General features: G+C 39.1%; 1 long non-coding RNA gene across 9 annotated transcripts; it reads left to right on the top strand.

Moving 5' to 3' along the window:
- The first annotated feature begins 1540 nt into the window (after nucleotides 1–1540).
- On the top strand, nucleotides 1541–27547 carry LOC136246490 (uncharacterized). Of its 9 annotated transcripts, none has more exons than XR_010696488.1 (6): nucleotides 1541–1907; nucleotides 2320–2457; nucleotides 2506–2629; nucleotides 2687–3017; nucleotides 3064–3113; nucleotides 27388–27547. It is a non-coding gene; the product is annotated as an uncharacterized lncRNA (long non-coding RNA). The 9 variants fall into 9 exon arrangements; XR_010696486.1 differs by having other exon boundaries at nucleotides 3064–3141; XR_010696482.1 differs by having other exon boundaries at nucleotides 3064–3170.

Genomic DNA, 27547 nt, shown 5'->3' with positions numbered 1-27547 from the left:
TGTGATCACTGAGAGGAAACCCTGCAATAACCTTAGCTGCATCCCCTTGCAGTTGGGCCTTCAAATAATTGAATTTCTGCACACCACTTAGATTGGGATTGGAGTAGATGGCAGCTCGGAAGGAATCCCAAAAAGTTAGCCATTCTAAGGGGTGTCCAGAAAACATCGGTAGAGTTAACTTAGGTAACCTGCTTGCAGCAAACTGTGGAGTATGATTGGGAACTTCTGGTGCGGTAGTAATAGGTGTTATCATCAGGGGTTCAATACTTCTAGTACTCACTATGGGGAATCTGCTGGAGGGTTGACTAGAGTCCAGGTTGAGATGAGACAATGTCGGTAAAGCTGACGGTATAGAATATAAGGGAGCTAGTGAATGGGGGCTAACTGCTTCAGTGCTTCTTGGAATTAATGGAGGAGGCCCCAAACTGTGGACACAGCTCACTGATGGGTAAGAAATTGATGAAACAGAAACTGAGGTTGAATTGAGCATTGAAAATGTAAGTGTTGAAGAGATGTTACTGGTTGGAGGGCTACCACACACTTTTGGTAATTCAATATCAACATTTGAAACTGATTGGTTATCAACACTTGTGACTGAAGATTCATTAACAACATTACTGTCATGCATACTTGTTGATTGGGAGCTAGCTACACTACTCACAATGTCCTGGTGTGATTCCTGGGTTGCATCATTGTCATCTTCAATTGTCTCTTGTTGGGATGATGGTGTAGCAGGACGAGGCTGCTTTGAAAAAAGCTCCACTTGCTTCTTCAGCTTATTGATGTTCTCAATAATAAGATCTTGCCCCTCCTCAGAGTCCATGATTGCCTCTTCTAGCTCGCCTGGATCCTGAATCAGTTCTGTGATCTGTTCATCCAGCTTGGTAATCTGTTCATGCTTCTTTTCTAGTTGCGAGACGGCAGTGGTAAGGTAGGTAAGGGCTAGTTCATCGATCTCCTTGTCGAGGGTTTCATCTACCTTGTTGAGGATTCGCGTGACGTGCGAACGATACGCTCTACGAGAAGTCTGTAGGCGAGTCAGCTGCTCCATCGCTGGTAGTGCACTGAAAAAAAATGCAACGGCAAACAATTGTTTATGTTCCGTTAGTGCTTGCCTCTCCGGGTACCGTTCAGAGTACAACTACAGCTTGCCACGGTACCACAGCGTTTACGCCTGGGGTTGCGAAGTTTCAGCGGCTACAAGGTGAAAATCCTGGTCAGAGCACCAAAATGTCGTGTCGGGGGTGATACGGTTCGCTCCTGGTAGTAACTGCTCGTGATTGATCGACCACGCACGGATCCCACTACTAACATCCTAATTAAAGCCTTCAAAACGCATGCGACAGTACACATGATACAGCATTACATAATACATTACAAACAATAACAGTTAGTCAATTCTCGACAAAAGATCAACAAATGGCGGAAGACACACGCTTACTGTGCGTAGAAGAGCTGGCAGCTGCAAGGGAGCAATGGCGTTTGTAATCACTGATGTTGTAAAGGTACGTCTGATTTGTATATTGTGTGTGTGTTGTGTTAATGCTTTATATAAAGAGTGTTTTACTGTCGGTACTTTTCTTTTGTGGTAATACACCTGACTCCGCCTTTGGTTAATATGGGCGCATGATATTACTTGGCTGTTCTTGAGGCCTCACCCAGAAGACACAGAATGCTGGTCCCCGCACTCGACAGTATGAATTACAAAGTGACACAGGAGTTAGCTACTTCAGTAGTTCTTCGACTTGGTCAGGAAGACCAACTTCTACTCGCACTTGCACAAGGTTGACTTTTGGTGCCACTTCAGTCTGCGAGGGTGACGGCAAGCAAGAAGTGTGATCAAAATCTATGGTGTGATGAACAAGTGCTGCATCATTCGTCATGACTACTGTGTGCCAGGAAGTTGCGTATGTAGTAAGCTATAAGTCTACAATTATTAGCATAGTATAGCAATAAGCTGCACAAACAGCAGTGTAGGTTTCTGGCTAGTTATAGATAGATACACACATCGTTCTTGCCTAAGGGCACATTTTATGTATGAATGCTACGTACAGCCGTAGGCTGAGTTGAATAATTATGTGAACTTTAGGGGGGTAACCCTCCACCCAGCTCGGAGACCCCCTCTTGAAAAATCCTGGATCTGCGCCTGTAATGTGCATGTGTATCTAGCAAATCATAGATCTAGATGTCACAAACTGACTCTAGTAGTAGTAGTAGTAGTAGTGAGACTGTGATTAGTTGGTTATGTGCATGCATATACTTTAGTGTGTACTGTATGCTATTTTTTGGCAATGAGTGAGTGTGTGACACATTGTCCAGCATCCATGCAGTGACCAGCCCTCCTGATTTCTGTTTTTTGTGAACATGTTATACCATGCATGGCATTGGTACTGTGACCAGGATTGATTTGCTGTTCCTCTCCACAGATGTTGTGGTACCGAGGCATTTCTTAATATGGTACAAACAAATTCACTGGTAGACCATTTCTTTTCTACTTTTCCATAGATGGAGGGAATGGGCAGTTGAACTGATTTCACAAGGCATACCAAGCCCCTTTAATGTACATCTATGGAAAAAGATACAGGAATTAGATCTGATGCAGCATGCTACTGAAGAAACTACTAGTTAAGTTATATCACATTTTATTGTCTAGTTAAATCACAGGCAGAATCACTGCAATAATTAGATCATGTGAAGATGCAGTCGATGATTGAAGGAGCTGATGATTCTGTATGAGACACTTTTGAGATGATAGAGATGGAAGGACACCCTTGAAATGCTATTACTGTAACTTCACAGAACAGCAGCCATTTCACCAGCTACTGTCCTGGATTCTGGATCAAGACACCTTGTTCTTGAATCTGCACCCTCCAGTTGACTCCCTAAGTTTGATCTGCTAAAATTGTCTGAAGATCTGCTTGGATGGAAAATATATTTGGACTCATTTCAAGTTGAAGATATTGATGAACGTCGTATTGTATTGAAAGAGATATTACAATCCATGGGTTAGAGTCTGGGTGAGAAAGTTGTAATAATCATAGTCAATCAAATTTTTCTTTCCAGGTGTATGTAGGGTCAGTCAGGACTGTCAACAAGGGAGAAGAAAGTACATAGTGAGCGGAAAATCAACCTGTGTGTATTGTAAGAGTCCAGAAAGAGTCCAATTAGTGGTGTGTACTTCATTGTGGTAACTGACGTAAAAACATGGTCAGAAATGGTAAAAAAGAAATGGCTATACTTTAATTGTTTAGGAAACTACAAGGCTATTAATTGCAACTAAAAGAATAGATGCAGGGGATGTCATAAGAAACACCACAGTAACCTGTGTGGCATGCATAACACACCCATTGCAACATAATCAAACTCTACTTCACAGAGCAATTCACATCTGCTCGGTCATTGTGGAGTGCAATGAACCCATCACTGACTTTTGCTACAACCCATCCAGTCACTGACCTTACCACAATAACACACTCCCTGACCAGTAACTGATGTTCTAGTTCAGCATGTCTTTTTAAAACCAATGTAGCCTTTGTTAGAGCTGGCAACCACAAGCTATCCATGCATTTGATGAAGGGACCCAATGTTCATTTGTAACACAAGCTTTAGCCAACAAATTGTATTTGTGCCCCCACGGCAGAGAAACTTTAAATGTATTATCTTTTTGTAACGAAAGTACCTCTAAGTACCAATAAGAATCGTGCTGGGAATAGATATCACAATTTCAGCATCTGTGGTACTGCACACCTGCTCAGAACTTAGTCACCTCAGCTTTACATAACCTTCCTCATTTGTGAGACATAAAGTTGGCTTACTCTGTAGGCTCTACAGTAGATTTTACTGCTATTGGGAGATGGTGAGCAACCATGGTAACATGGTCAACTGCCATGAATTCAAGCTTGTCAGCGTCATTCCTAACATAGACAGAACTCCATGTTGCTCATGTGTACACAACCCAAGCAATCATTCTCTGGGCCACCACATCTGACACTATTTTAACCACCACTTCCCACACTTTTAGAACATGATTTCAACTGAACCATTCATGTTAACCTATCAGAGGGACTAGTTAAGGATAGATACTATGTAGTTCAGAACAATCCATCCCTTAATTCCTCCCAACCATTCAGTTAGTCTTTGAGTGTCAAACATTAGCACTTGCTATAAAGCTGGGACATCAACCAGCTTGTTTGTTAAGTTCATAGAATTGTACCTGTGTGGAAGACCCAAATGCCATTACCTTATGTACATTATGAATGTTGTGAGCTATAGCTCTACTCCACATAAATATAAATTATCACTATATGAATATTATGATGGTGGTCCAAAAGGATATTCCAAGAAGAAGTGGGTCCTCAATATTACTATTGCACCAATAAAGTGTTGGAATATTGTAAACAACTTTGTGGTAAGGTAGTTACATGGATGATAGCACTTGAATATTATTTATTAGTCCATTAACTTTTCTCAGAACTAGTTATGTAATATTATTTAATATCCACACAATTCCAACAGTCACTAACAGACATACACATAATGTTGACTGTAGTCTAGTTTAGTGGTCTATTAAACACTATGAGCTCATTATTGTTTGAATTCTTGTATTTTATCACCAAAAATAAGGGCTACCTTACCTTCCTGTTTAAAAGTGTGTAAACTGATTTTCTCTGGCTAACTGTATCACTGCTCACTTGTTACTGTTTACAAACATTATAAACTAAAGAGCTAGAAAAGCTAGAGTGAATGTTCAGGGTACTGAAATGTTGTTGGTGATGCTATTATGTTAATACTGTAATTGCATAGTGTAAGACCTCTGTCAATGTGTGCTATTTTACAGAAGTGTAGAGAAGACAGACAGATGCATTAGCAGTGTTAACAGTGCACAGTGCTTGTATCATTGCTAGCGGTGAACATTATTTTTGTTATTGAACTACACTAACGTTATTGTATGGTTTTGCTAAACATTGTGGAAGTTTTATGTCTTCTGATGAATGTCATTAATTTATAAAACACCTCTTTAGTATAAAAGGCAAGAAACAAAAAAAAACTTGATTCCAGTATACCAGTCCAGTAGTTCAGTCTATTGTGTGTGTGTGTGTGTGGTGGGTTTATCACTGTTATATGTGGTGCCATTGTAATGCAAACATTGCTGACAAGAGTACAAGAAAGGTCACATACACCTGCAGATACACTAGTGAATATTTAGTCTTTACTTTACTCTATACCCATGATTGAAATGTCCACTAGTGTATCTGAAGGGGTAGGTTACCTCCCTTGTTTCCCAACTTTTTCTATGATCTCTAATCAAACGTAACTTTTCCTTATACTTGTTTGTTTACTTTATGCAACATTATTATGTCTGGTGAACCCGTGCATAGTGCATCAAAAGAAAGGATGGTGCCAGAGTTAATTTTTGGTCTGGACATGTGCTGACTATCAATTATTGACTAGAAAGTGAAGTGGTCATTGTGCTTCACTTTCAGCTATGTTCAGCCCATTACACAGTGCTACAAACAAAGAACAGCCTCTGCAATCAATCCAGCCACCATGAAAAATATGGATGATTTACTTAACTCAACTGAGTTGAAAATGAAAGTGGCCATTACACTTTGCAGGTTTTTGTTAAGGATTTACCACCTTTATAGATGTGTTGTGACCTTAAGTGCGATCCAGTAAAATCTTACTATGACTTCGATTTCCAGGAAGAAGTGTGGGCAAAAGTATCAGCATTCTATTGTGAAAACCTTCCCTAAGCAGATATACTGTAGTTTCTGGAACACAAATATGTTATGGACTTTTACCTACTAACTCATCAATAATCTAACTTTCAGTACGATTCCCTCACAATAGTATTTTAATTTTGTTTGTACCATACATAGAGCACATACAGTTTTTGCCCTCAAAAATGTTGTCTAATTATGCACACATGATTTGTAGAATGCCATATCTTAGGTTGCAATGCATCTATGCTGACCTTCCTGGCTACCAGGCAAGTGTTAGTCCCCAAGTACTATCCCGCTAGTATCACATGTGCTCTAAGCAGACCTGATCTCATGCTGGTTTTCACAGATTCCATCATGCTATTGGACCTCTCTGTTGTTACCAATACTGAACAGCATTGTTTGGCTGTAAGGTACTGTAAAAAAGATTGCTAGGGTTCATTGTTGCTGGACCTTCAACATGCTGGATTTTAGGTTGAAGTTGTGACAGTTGAAGTTGGCTGTCTAGGCCATTTCATACCAGTAACCATTACAAAACGTAGCAATGTATGTCATCTACCAAAGATTACAATACGTTGCATACTTCAGAAGGCAGCTCGTGCTGCCATCTCCTGTTCATACAAAATATTTAACTCTCGGGTTTCAGCATCATACTGTAGGATGCAGTTGATTTGTTGAACTGTTGATAAACTGATAGCAACTATGTAGATCATTTAGGGTTGTGGTCACCAAGCAGATTATAAGTAGTATTTGTTGATCTGACACTATGTCAGGTCCAATTTTATCTGACATGATATTACATTGTATTATAACAGATTAGACGGGAAGAAGAGATAGCTTGCTTCAAACTACATAGTATCCATCCTTACACTGTATCACGAGCGATGTGGTGAGCACTTGCTACAAAGCTGGGACATCAACCAGCTTGTTTGTTAAGTTCATAGAATTGTACCTGTGTGGAAGACCCAAATCCTATTACCATACATATGAATGTTGTGAGCTACTCTAACTATGGCTGTACTACACAAATATATATCACTATATGAATAATATGATGGTGGACCAAAATGGATACTCCAGGAAGAAGTGGGTCCTCAACCTTATTATTACACCAATAAACTGTTGGAACGTTGTAAACAACTTTGTGGTAAGGTAGTTACATGGATGATAGCACTTGAATATTATTTCTTAGTCCATTAACACTTCTCAGAACTAGTTATGTAATATTGTTTAATATCCACACAATTCCAACAGTCACTAACAGACATACACATACTGTTGACTGTAGTGTAGTTTAGTGGTCTATTGAACATTACGAGTTTATCATTGTTTGAACCCGAGTTTGAACCCCTGGTAGTTGTTTCACAAATATGGGCAGCTTTGCCTTCCTGTTTGAAAGTATGCATACTGATTTTCTCTGCCTAACTGTAACACTGCTCACTTGTCACTCTTTACAATCATTATTTATAAACCAAAGAGCTGGCAAAGCTAGAGTGAATGCACCTGACTGTGCCTGAAAGCTAGAGTGAGAGATGTACTTAGCAGACCATGACTGGAGTCCACACATGAGATTACAGGCTTCTTAGTGGATGATATGCACCAAACTCTACACAGATAACATCTTGCCAAGCTTATCTGGCCATCCACCAGTATACAACTGATTATTGCCAAGCCAGGTCCTTCACAAGGCCAGAAGCCACCATTCGAGCTCACCACACCACCCAGAAAAGACACCTCGTGTAGTTTGAGTATGCTGAGGATCAAAACCAATACTAAGATGGTGTAGTTATCCACTAGTAGTGTTAGTTTGATCTTGCCTGATGTACAATTTGGATCGGTTTTGTAAAATCTGGTCACAATTATCATACAGTACTATCGCACTGCATAGTAGGGACCACAAAGATGTAGGCATGTTTCATTACAAAAATTACCCAAAAACTAGCTTCAATTTTCCCTGACAAAGATGAGGAAGTATTGGTTAAATAAAACTAAGCCCAATAAAAGCCTTCAGAATGACCCAAAAAGCTCTCAACAGAATTTAAAAAAATTATTAAACTGAATTTTCTGCTGACTGACTGACCGACCGACTGACTGAGTAACTGATGCCTTCAGTCAAGCATAACTCAATTACAGCTAAAACTATAGGATTGGTTTTTTCACTGTTCAGCAAGACACATGCCTTTTGGCATACCACGGTATGTACAATGCATTCTTCATGGACTTACAGTGTCCTTCTTTGTGTCTCATTCATATTTGGCCGACAGTGAAAAGTATCAATTTGGCAGTAGTACATGGTGGTTTCCCTTCATAACGGAAATCATCCATATTTTTTCGTAGTGACTACTTTGATGGCATAGATGCTTTTTGAACACTTTTGATTCGTAATGCTGTGTAACTGATTGAACAATGCTGACAGCGAAGCATAATGGATACTTCACTTTTCAGATGATATTAGGTAGTTGGTGTTTACAGCACCATTTCTTTCTTTTGATGTGGTATGTGTGGGTTCGTCAGTCATAATAATTTTATTTTATTAAAAAAGTTAACAAACAAGTACATAAAAAATTGGAATTTTCAAATACAGTAGGGATCATAGCACATTGATAAAAGTTACTGAAACAAGCTGGAATAGTGTACAATATTGAATCATAGTAAAACAATAAGAAGTGTTATATCTCTACTGTGTTCAAAATGCCATAAGGAAGAGCACAGTATGGATATAACACTTCTTATTGTTTTAATGTGATTGAATACCATGCACTACTCCAACTTGCTTCAGAATAAGTGCTTTTTATCGATGTGTTATGGTCTCTATCTAGTTGAAAACTCCATTTTTTGTGTACTTTTCTTTACTTAAGGGAGGCATACCACCACCCATGTAGGGAATCCTATCCTACTTTACAACTAAGCTTGAATAAGGGGTGGCATTTTTAAAATATGTTGATGTAAAGAATGTTGTGGTGTAAGCCATTTCTTTTGTGCCACCTTTGACATCACATCTTTTTTTATAGCCAGCTTATTTTTAAAAGGTCGTCAATCACAACAACTTCAGCATCAGTGGCACTGCAGATAACAGCACCTGTTCAGAACTTAGTCACCTCAGCTTTATATAGCCTTCCTCATTTGTGAAACATAAAGCTGGCCTACCCTGTAGGCTCTGCAGTAGATTTCACTGCTATTGGGAGATGGTGAGCAACCATGGGAAAATGTCCAACTGCCATGGAATCCAAGCTTGTCAGCGTCACTCCTAACACAGCCAGAACCCCATGTTTCTCATGTGTACACAACCCTAGCACTCAATCTCTAAGCCACCACATCTGACACTATTTCAGCCACCACTTCTCACACTTTTAGAACATGATTTCAACTAAACCATTCATGATAACCTATCAGAGGAACCAGATAAGGATAGATACTATAATAGTTCAGACTCACCAATTCCTTAGTTTCTACCATCCATTGAGTCAGTCTGTGAGTGTCAAACATGAGCATTATGGTTCATTACTGCTGGACCTTCAACATGCTGGATTTTAGGTTGAACTTGTGACAGTTGAAGTTGGCTGTCTAAGCCATTTCATGCCAGTAACCATTACAAAACTTAGCAATGTATGTCAACTACCAAAGAGTACAATATGTTGCATACTTCAGAAGGCAGCTTGTGCTGCCATCTCCTGTTTGTGCAAGATATTTAAGTCGTGGGTTCAGCATCATGGGATGCAGTCAATTTGTTGAACTGTTGATAAAGTGATAGCAGCTATGTAAATTATTTAGGGATCTGGTCACCGAGCAGATTATAACTAGTATTTGTTAATCCGACACTATGTCAGATAAAAGTTATTATTACATTGCATTAAAATGTAATTGCAAAGGAGAAGCATTTGAAACATGCCAAGCTATATAGTGGGAATTTGGGCATCCCATCCCCTTAAAAATTTTTGGATTTTCAATGCATGGAGATTACTTAGTATTTTGACACCCAAAACTCCTTTAGCAGCCATGCGCTGCATCATAAAACATAATAGCCTGGAGTGCTATGCCAGAATGATGCTTGAACAGTAGGTGGATACTTTAAACTATGGAACTTAATTCCATGAAGATAGATCGATATTCCCTAATACAATAGAGTACTCAAATACATTGTACATACACTGTAGCTTCTTAGATCCATACTCTCTAATAGAGCAGTCACTTTGTAGTGTAATACTCTAAATAGAACATTCACTGATTAAAATGTTTCAAGATAATTGTAAGAAATGTTACTAACTTAGGGCCATAATGCAAGCACAATTGAAACACTGAAGAGCATAAAAGGTGAAACATTTTGGGAAATTCCTGAAATCATTTTGGGCAAAATTTTGAGAGTATTTGACTCAGGACTATGTATACAGACTCTAATAAGTCTATATAATAATTAATATTATGATGAATTGATATGGTATTGAATGCAATTTTTTGTGACATGTTTTACAATCTATAGCAACTATGATCGATGTAGATTTAAAATTTCTTTAGAAACCACTAAAGCAGTGTGTGAACATGTGGTAAAATGACGCACATCTCATTAAGAAGTGCAGGTTCAATTCCCTAAGTCATAGACTTCTTCGTTTCTCTTGCTTTCAGTACACATTTTTAGGAACTCTTTGATTGCTCTGTTAAAGAAACTGACTGTTCTATTAGAGTATATCTTTTTTAGCGGACAGTGGTCAGACATCCTTGATCAATTCAGTAGGTAATTGGATAATCTTCAAGCTACTTGGTAGGTAAATGTCTGATGGCCAACCATTATAATCTGCTCTAGTGGTTACCATGCTCTGATTGCTTAAGGGCACATGTGATAGCATTTATGGGCGTGGTCACAATCTTTCATTGTATAAGTTCAGCTACAAGTGTTTTTACTCTTGTAACATGTGTACAAGTTCAACACCAACTCTAATGATTTCATTCAGTTGTCACACACAAAGTATTTACAACCACAGATATTTATAACAAATCATAATTACAATAATATCGATGATTACAACAATAAACTAATAATCAGTCTGTCACATTTGCCCCTTCCAGATGAAGCTCGTCCTCGAGCTAGTAAAGTAAATAGTCTGGGGGTTGCCTACTGCGCTGCAGGTAACGTCTACCTTCTCCTAAATCGAGGACTTCGTGCTCAATGGTTGGTGGATTCCACACGGGCAGTGAAACATTTACAGGTGAATCAACTTCTACACACATTCGTTTACGAAGTCTGTTAATGTGCACTATCTTTTTCTTCTTGCCATTTACTATTTCATATGAGGTTGGTCCTTTGATGGCTTTTACTGTCCATCCTCCCTCCCATTTTGGATCCAATTTACCAGCTGTTGGTGAGCTCAACCATACTGCGTCATCTACTTTAAAGCATCGATCTTGGATGTGCTGGTTATATGAAGTTTGCTGGTGGTGGGCAGCCTCAACCAGATTAGTTTCCACAAAATCGTAAAGTTGGGATAGCTTGGAATGGAGGTGATTGCTGTAAGACTCAGGATCAAAAGCTGGAGGCAAACTGAAAGAAAAACTCTGAGCGCTTCGACCAAACATGAGCTCAAAGGGGGAAACCCCTGTAGATGTGTGAACAGAAGTGCGATATGCGAACAACACAAGTGGAAGAAATTCTTCCCAATCAGCCTGAGTACGCACATATGAGCGTAGCATTTGTAGTAGTGAACGGTTGAATCTTTCTACCATCCCATCCCCTTGTGGGTGGTATGCAGTAGTTCTGGATTTCACCACACCAAAAGCATCTAAAGTCTGTTGTAATAACAAGCTCTCAAAATTACGTCCCTGGTCAGAATGCAGGATTGCAGGCGTGCCATACTTGGAGAAAATGTTAACAAGTTCCCGTGTGATGGTAGCAGCCGTTTGGTTCGAAAGTGGGATAGCCTCTGCCCACTTAGTGAAGTAGTCTTGCACTACAAGGATGTAGCGATTATTGTGGCAGGACAAAGGAACTTGTAAAATATCCACAGCCACCATTTCCCAAGGTTTTCCAATAGGGATGCTGTGAAGTGGGACTTTCTGTGGTGCAGGGGGCTTGGATGATTGACATGTGACACACTTGCTACAGTACTGGTTAACATTTTGAAGCAAGCGAACCCAATATCCCAGCTTACGTACCTTTTCAGCAGTTTTCTGAGGTCCAACATGTCCCGCACTGACAGCATCATGACACTGTTGTAATATTTTGGTTTGAAGTGAAGTGGGAACAATTGGGACTAACAGAGCATCTGCTGTTGGACCCGGAGTGTACTGTCTGAAAACTATGCCATCTTGTATAAGTAGTTGTGACCATATTTGCCTGTACCTCGGGAGCGGATGTCGACGCCACTTACGTCCTTTTGGAGATGTGTGGGACTGTAAAAGTGAATCATGGAGCTGGCGAACTACAGGATCACTATGTTGGTATAGATGGAGATCAGGAAACAGATTCGGTGAGCAAGATGTTGCTGCAGCTGCCTCAACACTATGGAAATGCTTGCGAGATAGGGCATCAGCATTGCCATTTTCAGTACCTTTCCGATAAACAATGGCAAAGTCAAATTCCTGCATGGCAAGGGCCCAGCGAGCTAATAACCCTTCCATTTTCTGACCTGCTAGCCACTGTAATGGTGCATGATCTGTAAGAAGAGTAAAACGTCTACCAAGCAAGTAATGACGAAACTGTTTCAAAGCAAAGATTATGCTAAACATTCTCTTTAGATAACGCTGTAGTTCTTTTCTGCAGTAGTCAGGGTCCTACTAGCATATGCGATGACCCTGTCACCTTGCTCCAGAACAACTCCCAAGCCAGTAGCACTGGCATCTGTGTGTAATTGAAACTGGACGGCCGTGTGAGCAAAATTGGGATATGCCAGGATGGGTACTTCTGTCAGAACCTTTTTTAGAGCCTCAAACGCTACTTGGCACTCAGATGTCCAGACAAATGCAACGCCTTTGTTAGTAAGGGCATGTAGTGGTGTAGCAATGTCAGCAAATTGACGTATATAACGTCGATAGTAGGACGCTAGACCCAAAAAACTTCTGAGCTCAGTAACATTGCAAGGAGTACTCCAATCACGAACAGCGGCAATCTTCTCTGGATCTGGTTCCATACCCTTTGCTGAGAACAGATGCCCAAGATATTTTACCTTACTCAACCCAATGTAACACTTCTCACCTCTTAACGTGAGGCCTGCATTGGAAAGACGAGTAAAGAATGTTTGGAGGTGCTGGACATGTTCCGAAACCGAACGTGAATGAATTAAAACATCATCAAGGTAAGATGTAGCAAACGGCAGGTCACAGCATATCCTATTCATCAATCTCTGAAAGGATGCTGGTGCCCCAGTCAGGCCAAAGGGCATTCTGCGGAATTGAAAAAGACCCAAACCAGGACCAGGACAAAAAGCAGTTTTGAGCTGATCTAGCTTGTGTACTGGAAGCTTCCAGTATCCACTACGCAGGTCAAACGCGGAAAACATAGTACAGCCTGCTAGTCTGTCTTGAACTTCATCAGGTAAAGGAAGAGGATACGAATCTTTCACTGTATGCTTGTTCAGTGCACGGTAGTCTACACAAATGCGGACATCACCATTTTTCTTACGGACAAACACTGCTGGCGACATCCACGGGCTTGAGCTTTCTTCAATTATGCCATCTTGCAGCATGGCTTGTATTTGCTCCTCTACTTGCGCTCGGAAATGTGCTGGTATCCTCCGTGGAGGTATTTTCACTGGTGTCCCATTGGTTGGAATGAAGTGTTCTGCCAGTTGAGTCTGGCCTGGAATTTGACGAAACAGATCCCTATGTTGCTCCAAAACTGCCAACAACAACGGATTAGTACATTTAGGGATATCTACACATTTTAGTGAGGACTTACCAAAGAGAGGTATAGCACAGTTGTCAATGATATCCTCTGATTCACCATTCACTCCTGTAGCACACACCTTAGCTGCATTCAACAGTGGCTTCACACATTTGGGCAAAGAAGGTTTCAAATCAGATTTAATTTGCTTAGATGCAATACTAACTGGACTGGTGGTAAAGTCCAACACCAAACTGTGCCGTTGTAGAAAATCAATCCCAAGAATTACTGGGGATATTAGGGATTGTACCACCACAAACTTATGGTTGACTATGAGGTCTGCCAGGCACACAGGAAGTGTGGTACACCCTACAACAGGTATCTCCTTTCCTTCTGCTGAGACCAACTGGAGTCCTTTAGGGGGTGCTTCAGTTTTTGTCACATAAGCTTTTGCAACAGATTCTTCTATTAGAGAGATAGACGATCCTGAATCAACCATCATGTCTACTTCTTTCTGTGCCAGATGCCCCTTTATGACTGCTGCACTGGATCGCACAGCAGCCACCACTACCATATTGCCCACACCAGATGGGGGTCTAGTTAGTTCTTGGGGTACCCCAGCCCCCTTTGGGGTGCCCCGTTGTCGTTTCCCGACTGACACTCTCTAGCTAAATGTCCAGGTTGTCCACAATTAAAGCATCTTCTGGCTGTTGGGCAATACCTCTGTAAATGGCCTGGCTGGTGGCACCGATAACACAACATACTTGCGGGTTTCCTATTTTGCCTGGTAGAAGTAGTGAGGGCTGCCAGGCACACAGGAAGTGTGGTACACCCTACAACAGGTATCTAAACACTTCAAATAGTTTTGTCCAAACAGTCTTGGTGTGAGCCTAACATAAGAAACTATAACATTTTTCACGTGTTGTAAGTCTTATGAACCTGAAAGGGACAATTCCTTTGGAGGAAGTGGGGAGTTGGTTGAAAGAATTAGTGAAACTTTGTCAAAATTTTTGTTCCAATGATAAATTCAGTTGCATAATGAAATACAGTTAAATTGTATAACAGGGCTCTACACCACACAAAAAAGCAATATTCCAGGAAGAATTGGATCGTTAATGTTATTATTACACCAATAAAGTGTTGGAATGTTGTAAACAACTTTGTGGTAAGGTAGTCACATGGATGATAGCACTTGAATGTTATTTCTTAGCCCATTAGCACTTCTCAGAACTAGTTAATAACATCAACACAACTCTGATAACATTCAATACCCTCCCCATACTATATACTATGGAAAAATTATTTAAACAAACTACAGCATGTCTATGTACAGGTTCTTGTCTTTAAACATTTCCATGCATAAGTGTGGGGTCCCAAAGACAGAAAAGGTCTTTAAGGATTGGGCAAACCATTGACTTGTGATAGATGTAGCAAGCACCTTGTGGTTGGGGGTGGGGGGGAGGGGGGCAGATAATGGTAAGGATAAAATAAAAGCTGAGCATACAGAACATGCTAAATTAGACAAGGTTTTGGGGGCATGTCCTCCAGAATTTTTTTTTTCAAAACTAATGCTCTGAGGTTGAATTTCAGAGTATTTGTAGTAGTAAACACATGCTCGAATCATTCCAGCAGTGCATTCTTACTTGTGTAATTTACATCTATGTCAGTCACAACTCTACGAAAATTAATTTTAAAGTCACACTTGTCACAATTGTCAATCTGAAGTGTTGATGAGGAGTCACTGTGCAAGGTGATAGTTACATAAATTCTTTATGGATTTCTGATTGAATAGAAAGGTGAACTATAGAGTAATATAAAATATCGACGGTAAGTAGACAGTTGAGTACTTAAGAGATGACTTGAAATAGCTATTGGGGGACACGGCATCCCCCTCCCAGCCCCCCGCTTCCTATGCCTATGCTTGTGTACTACTTAATGAACATTCTGTTAAATTATAAGAAACCATTTACTTGAGTAGTTTTATGGGTAATGCACTGTACCTGATTGTTCCATGAAAGCTTACTAAATACTCCAAGGTGTTTGGTGGTTGACTGCTTAAGAATTCCTTAATAGGAAATTCTATGAAATTTAATATAATAATTATAATGTATGCTCTTTTATTTATATTATGTAGAAATTCACATTTTCAAATGTTTGCCATTTAAGGTAGTGTATACAGGAAGCCTATCTGATAGGAAGCCATATGAAAAGAAGCTATAATGTCACCACAAGAATTTCTAGGTCAATTTTTCCTTCAAACATGTCATGTTGATTTAACATAGTTAAGCTATCAAACTAAAATTATGATACATACACAAGCTATGTAATTTAAAGCTGTTTTGTAATAGATCACACTATTTTGTACTTGTGTCACCACACTGTATGATCATGCTCTGGCTCTGTTAATCCGTTATTGTTTAGTGAGTAATATAGTGCGTATCGTAATATTTTGGCTGTATGGTGTATCAACCATGACATTGATACTCTGACCAAGATACTGTAGATTTGTTATTTTGTAATCCTCCCTGGTACTGTGACATGTTTTTAAAGGTACGTGTCAAGACAAACCAATTCACTGATAGACTGTTTTTATTTTCTGTTTTTTTTTCCTACAGCAAACCAGAATGGACAAGTTGAACAGATTTCGTAAGGCATAACAGGCCCATTTAATGCACATCTATGGAAAGATGGAGGAGTCAGAACTGATGCAGCATGCTATGGAATACAGTATATCACATTATATTGATCAGTTAAATCACAGGTAGAATCACTGCTACAATTTGATGTGAAGATACAGTCAATAATTGAAGGAACTAATGATTCTGAATGATACACTTTTTTTGAGACGATAGAGATTTAAGGTGTGAGAAGTTAACACCCTTGAAATACTATTTACAGATGAACAATGCAGCAGCAGCTATTTTACCGGCTACTGTCCTGGATTCTGGATCAAGAGACCCTGTTGTCGAATCTACACCCACCAGTTGACTACCTACGTATGCTTGATTTGCTGAAGTTCTGCCTGGCCGGTTAGCAAACATATTTGGACTCCTTTTAAGCTGAAGATACTGATGAACTTCATAGTTTGTACTGGTATTGAAAGAGAAATTACAATGCATGGGTTAGAGTCTGGATGAGCAAGTTGTAAAAATCATAGTTAGTCAAGTATCACCGAATCCTTCTTCACAGGTGTATGCAGGACAGCCAACAGGGGAGAAGAAAGTATACTGTAAGTGTAAAACCAATCTGTGTGTATTGTAAGAGTCCATATAGTACTGTGTATTGTAATGTGGTAACTGACGTAAAAGCATGGTTGGAAATGGTAAAAAAGAAATGACTATGCTTTAATTGTTTAGGAAACTACAAGGCTATCGATTGCAACTCAAAGAATAGATGCAGGGGATGTTCCAACCCATCCTTACCACAACTACACTGCAATAATGCACTCCCTGACCAGTAACTGAGGTTCTAGTTCAGCATGTCTTTTGAAAACCAATGCGGCCTTTTTTATAGCTGGCAACCACAAGCTATCCATGCAACTGATGAAGGGGCCCAATGTTCATTTGTAACACAAGCTTTAGTCAACAAAATTAATCGTATTTGGCCCCCACGGCAGAGAAACTTTAAATGTATTATCTTTTTTGTGATAAAACTACCTTTAAGTACCAATAAGAATCATGCTAGAAACAGATATCACAATTTCAGCATCTGTGGTATTGTAGATACCGCACCTGTTCAGAACTTAATCACCTCAACTTTACATAACCTTCCTCACTTGTGAGACATCAAGTTGGACCACTATGTAGGCTTTGCAGTAGATTTCACTGCTATTGGGAGATACAGTGGTGAGCAACCATGGGAACATGTCTAACTGCCATGGAATTCAAGCTTGTCAGCATATCTCCTAACACAGTCAGAACCCCATGTTGCCCATGTGTACACAACCCTAGTACTCAATCTCTGAGCAACCACATCTGACACTATTTCAACCACCACTTCCCACACTTTTAAAACATGATTCTAGCAACATTTCAACTGAACCATTCATGATAACCTATCAGAGGGACCAGATAAGGATAGATACTATGTAGTTCAGAACAATCCATCCCTTATTTCCTCCCATCCATTCAGTCAGTCTGTGAGTGTCAAACATGAGCACTTGCTGTAAAGCTGGGACATCAACCAGCTTTTCATAGAATTGCATCTGTGTGGAAGACCCAAATGCTATTACCATACATACATATGAATGTTGTGAGCTATAGTTGTACTCCACATAAATATAAATTATCGCTATATGCATGAATATTATGATGGTGGTCGAAAAAGGATATTCCAAGTAGAGCTGTACCGATAATCGGATCGGCCAAAATATCGGCCACCGATATGGCAATTTTTACCAATATCGGCATCGGTACAGAACAGTACGAGGACCGATATCGCTACCGATATTTATATAGCAATAGTTTGTACATAAACGGATTATAATATTAGTTTTCTACATTATCCATGTGGCTGTTCAGTAGCAGTGACTTATTGTTCACTGGACAGCAAGCGCTACGCTATGAGAAGCCACACAAATACACACGATTCTAGTGTTTGTTGCCGGAAAGCTTATCAGTCTTAAATAAATGAAGCAGTTATATATAGTACCTGTGTAATAAAAGAACAGTCACAAGAAAACCTACTGTACCAGCCTTCACACAAGCAAATAAAATGCGGAGTAATGCAGAAATATCCGTTTAAGGCTCCATGGGAGTATGCATAAAAATGTTTGTGGGTGCCTAATTCTCTGGATTGCACAATAGAAACCCAAGCCACTATTACCACAGGCATAGAGTGAGCAATGAATATATCCACATGTTGTTGTAGAGTAGGTAACTATCGGTTATCGGCTTCTTTTGGTGGTATCCATATCGGTACATGCCAAAATCCCATATCGGTACATGCCAAAATCCCATATCGGTACATGCCAAAATCCCATATCGGTACAGCTCTAATTCCAAGAAGAAGTGGGTCCTCAATGTTTCTATTGCACCAATAAAGTGTTGGAATGTTGTAAACAACTTTGTGGTAAGGTAGTTACATGGATGATAGCACTTGAATATTATTTCTTACTTCATTAACACTTCTCAGAACTAGTTATGTAATATTATTTAATATCCACACAATTCCAACAGTCACTAACAAACATACACATACTGTTGACTGTAGTCTAGTTTAGTGGTCTATTAAACAGTATGAGCTCATTATTGTTTGAATTCTTGTATTTTTCACAAAATATGGGCTGCCTTACCTTCCTGTTTGAAAGTGTGTAAACTGATTTTCTCTGGATAACTGTAACACTGCTCACTTGCTACTGTTTACATACATTATAAACCAAAGAGCTAGCAAAACTAGAGTGAATGTTCAGGGTGCTGAAAGGTTGTTGGTGATGCTATTATGTTAATACTGTAATTGCATAGTGTAAGACCTCTGTCAATGTGTGCTATTATACAGAAGTATAGAGAAGACAGACAGATGCATTAGCAGTGTTAACAGTGCACAGTGCTTGTATCTGGCATTATTTTTGATAATGAATTACACTAAAGTTTTTGTGCGGTTTTTGTGAAACATTGTGGAATTTTTATGTCTTGTGGTGAATGGCATTAATTTATAAAACACTTCTTTAGTATAAAAGGCTAGAAAACCAAAAAAAATTGATTCCAGTATCAACGTTGAAACCGGGTCACTACTGCTGACCCGGATGACCCACTGACCCGGATAGCAATCCGGGTCAGACCCGGATTTGACCCGGATTAATTAAAGCCGAGACGTGTTTCGGCTAGTCTCGAGCGAGCGAACGAGTCTACATTTTGAGCGTTAGATTCGTGTTGAGTAAATATTGCAACTTCAGCCTAGCTGTAGGTTGAAGACCAAAAAAAAAAAAAAAAAAAAAAAAGGTCTTCACCTACCAACAATAGCTACCCCTCACCATAGATTTCGTGCTACATACTACACTTACTAACAAATGAGCGTGGCTGAGCGTATGTTGGTAATGCGATAAGTGGGCGTGGCTCACGAAAGAGCTACGCGATAGCGTTTATAAGTTTCCACGTCGTCAAACGAACAATTTCGTTTCTCACGTGATCCAATCCGGGTCAGACCCGGATGACCCGGAGAAAATGTGACCCGGATGACCCGACCCGGTTTCAACGCTGTCCAGTATACCAGTCCAATAGTTTAGTCTATTGTGTGTATGGTGGGTTTATCACTGTTATATGTGATGCCATTGGCAGTGTTGGGGGTAATGCGTTGCTTACATAACACATTACTTACGTAATGCGTGCAATATTATTACTTTTGTGGTAACTAAGTAATATAATGAAATACGCAATAAAAACAGGTAATATAACTCAAGTTACTTTACTTACAAATGTAACACGATAAGGTGGTAGTTTCACACATGACAGCCTAGGGCTGTAGACACAAAGTAATATAATATGTAATATTATTATAGTAAATTATTATTATAGTTACTTTATTATATGGGTAATATGTAACTGTAACGAAACAGTTCAGTTCCAAGTAATATGTAATATGTAACTAGTTACTTTTGAAAAGTAACTGTCCCAACACTGGCCATTGGAATGTAAACATTGCTGACAAGAATACAAAATAATTGTGTGATGACTTCATTAGCCAAAAAAACTGTTTCTATTTTTATAGTCGATATTGTACTGATTTCTATAAACATATTACTTGAATAAGGAATCTTTATCTCACTGTTTATCTCAAGTGAGTTATACAATACCGTACGGAGGGAAACTTTGGAGGGGGGGAAATTTGGCGAATGAAGCAAAATATCACTGTTGGCAAAATAAAATTTGGCGAATTGTTTATAAAGCGCACGCCCTATTTAATTAATTAGATTACTAATTGCTGTGTCTGCCTGAAGCGAGAACTGGACGAGTGCCACGCCTCTCAGCGATTCGGCGCCTGGAGTCAGCTACCAACTAAAAGGTAATACTATATAGACAGTAGATCTACACCCTCTGGAATAGTGAATATCGTAGTCACTACTTGTCACGCCCGTTTCGAGGTGAAGTTTGAGGATACCACGTCCACGTGTGCAGTAACTAGCTACCCAGTGAGGTGGTCGAGGCAGGCTTGGCTTCATGCCTGTCCCACTATCTTTGGTCTAGTAGAAAATTGATTAGTTTGATGCTTGGTTTGCTATTTTCTTCGCCATGGGTAAAATTTGGCGAATTCATGGTCATTCGCCAAATTCGCCAAATTTTAATGGCGCCAAAGTTTCCTTCCATACGGTAGATTAAGGAGGTGTTGTTTTCTACAGCATATACAAGTTCAATTGGATCATAGAAAAAGTAGGGAAGCAAGAAAGGTTACCTACACCTGCAGATATACTAGTTAACATTTAGTTTGTACTTTACTCTATACCCATGACCTGAAATGTCTTAGACTACTAGTATATCTGCAGGGGTAGGCAACCTCCCTTGTTTCCCAACTTTTTCTATGATCCCCAATCAAACGTAACTTTTCCTTATATTTGTTTGTTTACTTTATGTAGCATTATTATGTCTGGTGAACCCGTGTGTAGTGCATCAAAAGAAAGGATGGTGCAGAGTTAATTTTTCATCTGAACATGTGCTGACAATCATTTATTGACTAGAAAGTGAAGTGGTCATTGTGCTTCACTTTCAGCTATGTTCAGTCCGTTACACAGTGCTACAAATGAAGAACAGCCTCTGCAATCAATCCAGCCACCATGAAAAATATGGATGATTTACTTTCCCCAACTGGATCGAAATTGAGAATCGCCATTACACTTTGCTTTCACCTATTTTCAGCCCAGCATTACAAACAAAGACACCTCTGATATCAATTCACTCTCCATGGAAAATACGGACAATTCTCATTAAAATGGGGAGCCATGTATTGCATTACTTTGAGTTGACACTTTCAACTGTTAGCAAAAAGAAATAGGCACAAAGGAGGACAAAGGTAAGTCCATGATGCATGTATTTTATGTACTGTGGTATGCCAAAAGGCACATCTAGGGACAAAGCTACATCAAACAGTGAAATAATCTAGCTTTAGCATTAACCGTTATCATGTTACACTTGTCTGAAAATAGGCAGGCAAATAGTTAATCAGTCAGTAAAAAAATCCAATTTTTGTTTAATTCTTTAGCTACCTATTGGAAGCATTTAGGGTCATACTGCAGGCAATTTTAAAAGGCTCTTCTGGGCTTGATGATACCTAATCAATACTGGCAAGGTACTGTAATGTGATATTCTTGGCCAGAAAAACCCAAACCTTCATGATCTCTAATATACATTACTACTGTACTGTATGACAAGTAGCACCAACAGTATTGTCAACGTTTGTTGTTAGAAAGTGTAATAATAAACAATTAGACTGCGAACCAGCTCTGATAAAATTACCAACACCATTGCACCATTGAATCCGGCTCGCATATTAGTCCATTATGTACCCTTTATCACTCTACTCAGAATGCAACCAACCAAGTTATAACTGGTTGTTCAATTACACTTTCCATCCCGACTCCATTTTGCAGGTTTTTGTTTTGAACTTTAAAAAAGGATTTACCTCCTTTATAGATGTGTTGTAACCTTAAGTGCGTTCCAGGAAAAAGTGTGAGCAAAAGTATCAACATTCTATTGTAAAACTTTCCCTAAGCAGATATACTGTAGTCACTGGGACACAAATATGTTATGAACTTTTACCTACTCACTCATCAATAATCTAACTTTCAGTACGATTCCCTCACAATAGTATTTAAAAAATTTTCATAGCACACATAGAACACAAACAGTTTTTGCCCTCGAGAAATGGTGTCTTATTATGTGCACACGATTTTGTAGAATGCCATATCCTAGGTGACAATGCGTCTATGCTGACCTTTCTGACTACAGGCAAGTGTTAGTCCCCAAGTACTATCCCACTAATATCACATCTACTCTAACCAGACCTGATCTCATGTTGGTTTCCACAGATTCCATCATGCTATTGGACCTCTCTATGGTTACAAATACTGAACATCATCTTTTGGTTGCAAGGAACTGTAAAAAAAACATTGCTATGGTTCATTACTGCTGGATCTTCAACGTGCTGGATTTTAGGTTGAGCTTGTGACAGTTGAAGTCTGCTGTCTAGGCCTTTTCATGCCAGTAACCATTACAAAACTTAGCAATGTATGTCACCTACCAAAAAATACAATACGTTGCATACTGCAGAAGGCAGCTCATGCTGCCATTGCCTGTTTGTACAAGATATTTAACTCGCCGGCTTCAGCATCATGGGATGTAGTTAATTTGTTGATGCAGTATGTGTGGGTTCACCAGTCATAATATAATTTTAATTTTGCAAAACAAAATAGTAAACAAGTACAAAAAAGTTGAAATTTTCAACTTATGTAGGGTCCATAACACATCAATAAAGGTACTGAAACAAACCAGAGTAGTGCACGATATTGAATCACAATAAAACAATCAGAAGTGTTATATCACTACTGTGTTCAAGATACCATTAGGAAAAGCAGAGTTGAAATATAACATTTACTGTGATTTAATATTGTGCACTACTCCAGCTTGTTTCAGTACTTTTTATCGATGTGTTATGGTCCATTCTCTAGTTGAAAATTCCAAACTTTTGTACACTTGTCTTTACTTAAGGGAGGCATACCACCACTCATGTAGGGAATCTTATCCTACAAAACAGCTAAGCTTGAATAAGGGGTGGCCTTTTTAAAATAGGCTGATGTGAAAAATGTTGTGTTGTTAGCCATTTCTTTGGTGTCACCTTTGACATCACATCTTTTTCATACCAGCCTATTTTTAAAGGTCACACATCCTTTTCACAGTTTGGCTGTTTTGGATTTAAATCATAAAAACACATGCTATATCTCTACTAGTGTTAGAGAATTGCTGATCGGTGTCATCTGCAGACTAAGTGTTTTTACTGAATCAGTATTCCAGTCCCCACATAGAAACATTGCACATCTTTCCTTTCTTGGTTGAAGTGCAGGTTGTCATCATGATTCATTGTAGCATGACACCTAGCTATCACTCTCTGTGCCTAACCAATATAGAGAGTGCCTTTTATAGAATGGACCATTGCTATTCATAAGACAGTCACGAGGTTAGCATGTGCACAACAAGCTCATTTTGAAATACGTATAGTAATAGAGCAGTAATTAAACAAAATTAATGATAAGTATAATGTTACTACTAACCACACGGAAAATAATTTCAAAATAGTAAAATATTTAGATTTTCTGTTAACACAAAAGCCTATTTCAAAGATGGTTGCTACAGGCCGACTTTGATGCTTGCATATATAAATGCAAAAACTAATCCACTTCTTTTTGTTTTGGACCCTTCAGTGAGTTTTTGTCAAAGTTTTAAATGGTGGCTTTCACCTTAGCTGTAACTCCTTGATATCTAATCCAGCACATTACTTAAGGTTTCTTCTACTTTGATATTTTATTGACATATGCAAGAAAATTTGACTAGTTTGCATAAGCGATTTAGCTGAAATGTGTGACAATAATTAAATCACACTATCCCCAACTGCTCTATAAGAGTATCTCAATCTCGTGATTCTTATGTATATGATATTATATTTGACTATTCGTTAATATTTTTGCAGTACTCTAATAGAGCACACAGTTTTTCTGAGTGCTTCTAATACAATGCACGTATGGAATGTTCTAGAACACACTGATAGATCTACATATGAAATTATAGGTAAAACTAATGTACTATATAAACTAGAGTATTTATTTATAAAGTGCAGTGAGCAACTGACAGCAGTGGCAGAGTGGTAAAGGGTTTGGGCATGTACCATAGAATGGGTTATTATCAAAGAAGGAAATTTTTGAAGCATAACCACTAAACAATTTTTGAATTTTGTATTTCATACAAGTCACATCCTCAGCTCCCCACACTGGCACATCACACATGATGCTTACATAATGGATTTCTTAGGTCAGCATGGTAACTTTCTTAAATGTCTGAAACAGGAATATTGTAGTGACGCACTCTATCAAGGATAGATGTAGGAGATGTCATAAGAAACACCACAGTAGCCAGTGTGGCATGGATAACCCACCTATTTCAACAAAATCAAACTCTGTTTCACAGAGCAATTCACATCCCCAAAATCCACTCAGACATTGCAGAGTACATTGAACCCATCACTGATTTTTTTTCCAACCCAGCCAGTTACTAACCTTACCACAACCATACAGTCCCTGATCAGTAACTGTGATTCTAGTTCAGCATGTCTGAAAACCGATGTAGCCTTTGTTAGAGCTGGCAACCATAAGCAATCCACGCATTTGATGAAGGGGCCCAATGTTCATTTTGTAATACAAGCTTTAGCCAACAAATTGTATTTGTGCCCCGATGGCAGAGAAACTTTAAATATATTTTCATTTGGTAATGAAACCACCTCTAAGTACCAATCAGAACCATGCTGGAAACGGACACATATCACAATTTCAGCATCTGTTGTACTGCAGATAACAGCATGTATTCAGAACTTATTCACCTCAGCTTTACCTAGCCTTCCTCATTTGTGAGACATAACGTTGGCCCACCATATAGGCTCTGCAGTAGATTTCACTGCTATTGGGAGATAGTGAGTAACCATGAGAACATGTCCAAATGCCATGGAATCCAAGATTATCAGCATCACTCCTAACACAGTCAGAACCCCATGTTGCTCATGTGTACACAACCCTAGTACTCAATCACTGAGCCACCACATCTGACACTATTTCAACAACCACTTCCCACACTTTTAGAACATAATTCCAGCAACATTTCAACTACGTAAACCATTAATGATAACCTATCAGAGGTACCAGATAAGAATAGATACTATGTAGTTCAGACCAATCCATCCCTTAATTCCTCCCATCCATTCAGTCATTCTTTGAGTGTAAAACATGAGCACTTGCAATAAAGCTGGGACATCAACCAGCTTGTTTGTTAAGTGCATCTGTGTGGAAGACCTAAATGCTATTACCATACGTACATATGAATGTTGTGAGCTATAGCTGTACTCTACATAAATATAAATTATCACTATAAATTATCACTATATGAATATTCTGTTGGTGGTTCAAAAGGATATTCCAAGAAGAAGTGGGTGCTCAATGTTACTATTGCACCAATAAAATGTTGGAATCAACTTTGTGGTAAGGTAGTTACATGGATGATAGCACTTGAATATTATTTCTTATTTCATTAACACTTCTCAGAACTAGTTATGTAATATTATTTAATATCCACATAATTCCAACAGTCACTAACAGACATACACATACCGTTGCATAGGCGTAGGAACGGGGGGGGGGGGGGGGGGGCACAGGGGCCAGGGCTCCCCTAGCCTGTGGCCATGGATAGATAGAACAGGCCAGGGCCCCTCCAGTTTGTAGCAGGAATCATTTTTACAGTAATGCACCATGTGACACATAATAATTATAGATCATTGGCCTACTTAGACGCTGATAAGCTATGTTCCTTTCTCACCGATTAAAATGTTGGTCCTGGTTTATTTGAAATAATATTAGAGGCGCTTAAAGTGATAATAAGCTACGTACACCTCACGTGTAATTCGTGTTAAAAAATAATTTAAGAACTGTGCAGCTGCAGAGAGTTAAGTTATGTCTCAGTCTCACTACCAGAAAACTCTGTCAGAATTAATTCGTAGCCGTGGTAGACCTATTTCAAAGAGTCCAGTTAGTGAAGGAGCTTCTAGCAGTTCCCAGAGCGGTTCTAGCAGAGGTAGCTTTGTTTTATCCCTGGCTCTAGCCCTAATAACGAACCTTTGATGGAGGAAGCTGAATCAGAGCAGTCCCACTTCCCAGAAGACTACGGATCTACGAACTAACGCAGAATGTAGCTAATACTCAGGGGGAAGACTATAATTCATTAATTCATCCCGCATACAAGTAATTTATAACTTCTGGGGGTATATTTAACAACATGAAATTAGTTCAATTAACAGCTCCTTATTAATTGTGTTTTGTGATGTCATCAGTCCTATCACGTCATTAACATGGTATACAAGGTTGCTATAAGATTACTTATCTAGCATAACTGTGATTATGATTATTGGCTAAAATTGCCTCCTGATTCAACCTCATAGCACCTATTTTTCAATATTTCCCTGGGGGGGGGCATGCCGCCAGACCCCCCTAGAAGGAGAGCATGTGCTCTGAGTGCGCTTTGCACACTGTGCATGTACCCACAAGTAACTACACCCTCCCCCGCCACTGCTTTAGTTACCGATAGTGGCCCCCCTATAGTTTTTTGCTTTGCTACACCCCTGTGTTGACTGTAGTCTAGTTTAGTGGTTGTATTTGTATTTTAAGGATAAAGGCTTATGCCTGTACATCCATAAACAAAATTAATTACGTACTTAGCTATTCTAATTACTATAAAAATCAAATAAGCAATTACTGTAGTGTCTGTCCAGCAGTGTTTTATAATCATTGACAGAGGGAGAATCAACAATAGATTTGGGTAATGAATTCCAGTCAGTGATTACTCTGTTACTATAAAAATTAAACAGTATGAGTTCATTATTGTTTGAATTCTTCACAAAATATGGGCTGCCTTACCTTCCTGTTTGAAAGTGTGTAAACTGATTTTCTCTGGATAACTGTAACACTGCTCACTTGTTACCGTTTACAAACATTATAAACCAAAGAGCTAGCAAAGCTAGAGTGAATGTTCAGGGTACTGAAAGGTTGTTGGTGATGCTATTATGTTAATACTGTAATTGCATAGTGTAAGACCTCTGTCAATGTGTGCTATTTTACAGAAGTGTAGAGAAGACATACAGATGCATTAGCAGTGTTAACAGTGCACAGTGCTTGTATCATTGCTAGCGGTGGACATTATTTTCGATATTGAACTACACTAACGTTTTTGTATGGTTTCGCAAAACATTGTGGAAGTTTTATGTCTTGTGGTGAATGGCA

The sequence above is a fragment of the Dysidea avara genome, chromosome 2 (genome assembly GCF_963678975.1).
Source record: "Dysidea avara chromosome 2, odDysAvar1.4, whole genome shotgun sequence".
Classification (NCBI taxonomy): Eukaryota; Metazoa; Porifera; class Demospongiae; order Dictyoceratida; family Dysideidae; genus Dysidea; species Dysidea avara.
Note: the sequence above shows the minus strand (reverse complement) of the source record. Positions and strands in the feature narration are given on the sequence as shown.